This window comes from Bison bison, unplaced genomic scaffold (assembly GCF_000754665.1).
Source record: "Bison bison bison isolate TAMUID 2011002044 unplaced genomic scaffold, Bison_UMD1.0 scf7180017864266, whole genome shotgun sequence".
Taxonomy (NCBI): domain Eukaryota; kingdom Metazoa; phylum Chordata; class Mammalia; order Artiodactyla; family Bovidae; genus Bison; species Bison bison.
Window position 1 is genome coordinate 1,098,345 of NW_011494838.1, and position 5,840 is coordinate 1,104,184.

Consider the following 5,840-nt stretch of genomic DNA (forward strand, 5'->3'; position numbering starts at 1 on the left):
CATGGACTGCAGCCCACCAGGCTCCTCTGTCCATGGGATTCTCCAGGCAAGAATACTGGAGTGGGTTGCCATTTCCTCCTCCAGGGGATCTTCCTGAGTCAGGGATCGATTTCCCATCTCCTGCATTGGCAGGTGGGTTCTTTACCACTGTGCTACCTGGGAAGCCTAAATATAATTTTAAAATATTACTTTGTCATTACTTCTAAATTTTAAGCATTGCTTTTAAAATTGGATTTATTTACTGCCTGACCACGTGCATAATAATGATATCCATCGTATGACTAGGCTTTCTAAGAGTTTGTGAACTTGTCGTCACCTTGTAAGCAGATGTTCACAACAATTGCTTTTAAAATGCTTTCATAGAGATGCTTGGGCAGCACAGAAGAAAGCCCAAGGTTCTGGCGGGTCCTGCTGGGGTCCCGACATGCCAACATTGGGGGCCCTGCAGGTTGCCGACATCTCGACATTGGTGGGTCCTGCCGGGGTGCTGACATCCCGACATTGGTGGGTTCTGTGCCGACACCGACCCTGGGCAGTCAGTACCAAGAGCACATGCTAGGGTTGAGAGTGGCTTTGAATTTTCTACCTTAGAGCCAGTTTATCAAGATACACTGTGAAGCAACAAGCCCCAGCAAAACTTAGGAGGTACTCTGATTCACTGTATCTCAGTGGGCTGGAGATGGTGGGTGGGGAGAAGTACACAGTGGCCAGACGCCCATTAAAAGCAGGAGTGCGGTGAGTTGGCACCAATAGCACACCGTCCAGCACTGCTGGGGTCATCCTGTGCCTCGGCAAGCCTGTGGCCAGCTGGCAGATACACCGTGTGCGTGACCATCTGAGCCGGCGGATATAACGTGTGGATAAGTGTCATGTCGACACTCACAAGAATTCGGGAATACTCATTTTAAAAAGGACCGTGTTAAAAATTACACTCACTCCTGTATTCGATGGCATCACCACTCGATGGACCTGAGTTTGAGCAAGCTCCGGGAGTTGGTGATGGACAGGGAAGCCTGGTGTGCTGCAGTCCATGGGGTTGCAAAGAGTTGGACACAACTGAGGGAGTGAACTGACCTGAACCCCTGTATTTCATCTGAAACATATTCTAACTCTAGAGGGATATTTGTAGAGTATGCATCGTTCCCCTCATGCTACAGTCACTACCACATATATTGCAAAGTATAGATAATACTAAATGGATTTGCAAATGGATTCCCCCACCCACTTTAGGTTGGATTTGGTTAACTGCCTGCCATTTTCAAATATACTCCTTGTTTCTATGATTAAACAAGCCAGAGTAAGAAGAATTTTTAAAGTGTATTAGTGAGGAAATGAGGTGTATTGATTGCTAGAACATACTGGGTGATTCAGAGCTGAGTCAGGGGGCCCAAGAGTTTTCTTTATGGATTCTGTGCTGTCTCCTTAGAAAAGGTTTTTGTTGGTGAACGGGGTTGGACATCAACACGTCAGTAACAGAAAGTAACATCCTTGCTGGCCCACACGTGGAACCAACACATTTTTGAAATTTAACATCTCTCTAAACATCAGCAAATCAAAATTGTCATATATTAGTCAGAGAGTATCATTAATTGTATGAAATAAATGTTGTCGCTGCTTTGGATAATTTCTAGGAGTTGATAGCCTGAGAATGAGCATACGTGTTTTCCAAAGAGCAGCAAAAGGAAAACAAAACCAGTGAACACATCAGAAATACCGAGGAAGCATTCAGCTAACAATACATCACTCACGGCCAGGGTGAGGCTTTCAAAACCGAGAGGCCACCCTCTGTGTCCTCGAGGCTGCTTGACCCCTGCCGTGAGCATGGGGATGGCAGGAGAGACAGCTCCAGGCGCGAAAGATCCTTGTGGGTAACGGACTTTCTCAAGGTATCAGTATTTAACTCTTTAAAAACACATGTGAGACAAAGTCAAGCCTTAATGATGTGGACGGATGGAGGGGGTCCATCAGGAACCTGCCAACAAGCAGGTTCGAAGCTTCAGCCTCCAGAATTCAAGGTCACTCACAGTGAGCTTTTGGAATTCCGTCTCTGATTTCGTGCTTTCAGGCAGTTTACCCTTCTAGTTGTGTTTTCGCTGAGGCTCACGATGAACAGGACCACGTGTGGAAGTGGGCAGTGAGAGATGGTCCAGAAGTCTCTGGGCCAGCTAGGCATTAACAACGTGGTCTTCATGGCCCACAAACTGAATTTTCAATCCAAAGAGATTCAAGAGTCAGTGGGGGTAGTTCTTCATGTGATGAATGATCCAGGAAACAGGGAGAGTGTGTTTGCGATGAGAAAAGATGTTTTACCAGAAAATTATTTTATAGTTCAGGTCCACATTCTAAACAAAAGAGCACGGCCACTGAGAGGTTAAGGAGAAGGCCCCGCATCTCTGTGGCCTTTCTGCCCGGGTGGAGGCTCTTCTCTAGCAGAGCGGCTGCCGTAACTCACGGGGAGGACACGTGCAGCGGGCAGCCTTGGGCTTGCCTTTGGGAGGGGCTCCCAGTGTGTCCACGCCGCTGGAAACTGGAGGAGGGCTGATCCAGTCACTCGAGGGGACGGCCCTGCGCCCAGGAAGCGTAGGCGGTTCAGGAGCTCAGCCCACTGGGCCTCCACAGCATTTCCTCATCAAGTACACCGGGATCTTTGTTCGGATTCTATGCGTCTTTTGGATTCCAATGTGAGCTTTGTGAAATGTTGTAGGTCTGAACTTCATCTTTTGAATCAGATTGTTAAAAACAATTTATGCTCAAAGCTACAATTAGAAAACAGCAACAAAAAATTCTCTAAAAAATGGAGCCATGTAGGAAAATTTTTCTTCTCCATCCCCATAACCAGAATTTGATGTGGTTAGAACTCTGTGGATTATAATCTTTTAAAACCAAGTGCAGACTTCAATGAGCATTTTGTCTCCAAAGGTTAGTCTGAGACCCACCTTTTGATTCTTTCAGCATCTAGAATCAAAAGGTAGGTTGCTGTTGTTCTTTCCAGACGTTAAAACCTCTCAAGTAGACAACAGATTAAAACAAAAACGTAGAAGAACGGGAAGAAGAGACACTTCTTCACAGCAGAAATTCTCCAGGTCTGCCGGGTCATAGAAGACGTGGTCTAAGAGGCCACCCTCCATGGGTTGCAAATCACAAAAGCCCACAGTTTCCTGCAGCCCTTCATGTAGGAAAGGTCACTCCTGGGCATCACCCTTCCTCTGGTGGTGAGAAGGGCGGAGGCTGGGAAGAGCAGGCCTCGTGGACCAGAGGCCCACTGACCTCACTGAGGGCCCCCCCCAGCTCCCCGACTGTACTGAGCACCCAGGGGAGCGCAGGACTGCACGGGGCAGGGTGGACACTGAGGTCCCCTTTGCAGAGTGGAAGGGCCCCTCCTGGGTGTCCTGGGTTCCTGAGTTCAAATTCCGAGAGCTCGGGGTGGGTTCTCGATGGGCAGAGCAACGAATCAGCCTCTGAGAGCTGGCCCAGGGCCCCCTTGGCCTCTCCCCCAGAACCCGCTGCTTCTTATTTTCTTCTTATATGCAGACATACAACCCCTTTCTTCTTCTTCCTCCAAACAACAGGCATTTCTGCACCAGCACCAGCCTGTGCAGCCCCAGAGCGTCCAGTGCTGGCTATTCATTTACTAGTACAGGTCAGACCTGCCCCAGGGCGCCAGGCACAGCCCTGCAGCTACAGACTGCAGTGACCACAAGCGTGGACTGGAGAGTTGCCTTTTTTTTTTTTTTTAAAACATTGTTATTATTATTGATGTGAACTATTTCAAAAGTCTTTATTGACTACATTATCGTATTGTTTTATGTTTTGGTTTTTTGGCCGTGAGGCATGTGGGTGGAATTTTAGCTCCCCGACCAGAGATGGAACCCACACGGCCTGCGGTGGACCTGGGAAGTCTTACCCACTGGACCACCAGGGAAGGCTGATGCCTGGGTTACGTTAATAAAATACTCAGCATCTCTCAAAGGTTGTTTAAGATGGATGGTTGCTATCTGGCACAAGACTTCCCTATTGACTGTGAAAAAATATTTAGAATTCCCCGGGAGTGTTTTCTGGTTAAGGAAGCAGAATACTGCATGCCAGCCGGTCAGAGTCTCCCTGCAGTGTGTGCACCAGAGGACCCCTGATGCCCAGAGACCAACTCACAGGCTCCTCAGGGGCACAGTGGTCCCCGCTGGGGCCTGGACAGGGGGGTCCTCCTTCTGCAGGTGCTCTACTGGGGGGCAGCCCCCACACCTGAGGACCTTGCTCTCACGGGGCATCGTCCCCTCGTCTCCTGCCCGCTGCTGCGAAGTTGCCGGGATGCAGGCGATGCTCAGTGGTAGGAGAGCCAGACGGGCCCCCGCCGGGATGAGCCCCTGCAGATCGGGAAGGACAGACAGTTCCCCTGAGGAGCGTCCTTCGCCTTCACCGCTGCCCCTGGCCCTGAGCTGTCTGTCCCTGCTCTCACGTCAGACAGCAGCTTCTCTGTCCTCACCGGAGCTCCTCCCGGCGGAGGTGATTTATGCGCAATCACCCGAAACGCACTTGCAGCCCTCCCTTCGGAGCTCTGCGTTCCCGCTTCCATGGCTGTTTCGCTGCGGTCTCCTCTGCGCACCTGTCTGCTCACCAACGGCTCGACCTGCTTCTCCCAGAAGGAGCGGTTCGCGGGACCAGACTCGTTCCTGCTGTGTGTCTGCTGCGGAGGCTCCGTCCCTGCAGTGGACACACGCTTCTCCACACCCCGCTGTCCCGGGCTCGGCACGGCGCACCCCGGGCACCGGGTCCCTGGTGAACATGCCGGGCTCCCCCCGAGCCCTGGGCTTCTGCACGTTCACCATGTCGGCTCCTGACCTTGCCAGAAGCCTTCCTTGGCCCGAGACGGACCCCATGAGACAGACCCGCACGGCCTGTCCCCATTGTCTCCATCGTGGGGGGCCAGAGTGACCTCGGGGCACAAACGGGGGTGGAAAGGGGCGGCTCTGGATGAGGCTGGGGTGCGGGTGTGGCGGCGCCTCCGTCTGTCTGTTCCTTGGGTCAAGTATTGTTTTTCCAGATGGCTTCCTCCAGCTTCAAAAAGGTCAGAGAGGACACTGCAGGGCACGTCTGTGTCCCGTTCCCAGCTGAGGTCCCAAGTGTCCCAGATCTGATGGGCCTGGGGAACACGGACACGGCCGTGTCTTCCCTCCACCACTGCTTACTGACCTGCGTTTGGGGCAGACGGGTGACCCCGGGGAGAGGGGTGGGCAGCAGGGACATCGCGGCGTCAGCGCCGGAAGAGAAGCAAACGAAGTCGACATACAGTGTGCGGTCGGGTGGTGACCTGGGCCGTGAGGGACAGGAGACCCAGGCAGAGGTCACGTCAGGCGGAGTCAGGCCTGGCCGGCTGGGAGCTGGCCTCGGGGCCGAGACTGGAGAATGAGGGGCGTGCACCCCAGGAGCAGGCGGTGGCGGTGGGGAGCCAGTGGTACAGAGCATGCTGCCAGTTTCCTTAACTTAAATTCAAATTCAGGGTGTTTATATGTAAATGAGCACACGTGGCCAGGGGCTGCCAGGCTGGCTAGTGCAGTGCCAGCGCACGGAAGCACAGCGGGAGCTGAGTGCTTATTCCGGCTTTGATAACCTATGTGCGCATTTAACTTACACTTGTTGGAAAAGACTCTGATGCTGGGAGGGATTGGGGGCAGGAGGAGAAGGGGACGACAGAGGATGAGATGGCTGGATGGCATCACTGACTCAACGGACGTGAGTCTGAGTGAACTCCGGGAGTTGATGATGGACAGGGAGGCCTGGCGTGCTGCAATTCATGGGGTCGCAAAGAGTCGGACACGACTGAGCGACTGAACTGAACTGAACTA

At 52.4% G+C, this 5,840-nt stretch overlaps 1 protein-coding gene across 1 annotated transcript in view; it reads right to left on the bottom strand.

The window, feature by feature from the left end:
- Positions 1-5,840, bottom strand: part of MYT1L (myelin transcription factor 1-like) — a 132,683-nt gene that overhangs the window by 94,825 nt on the left and 32,018 nt on the right.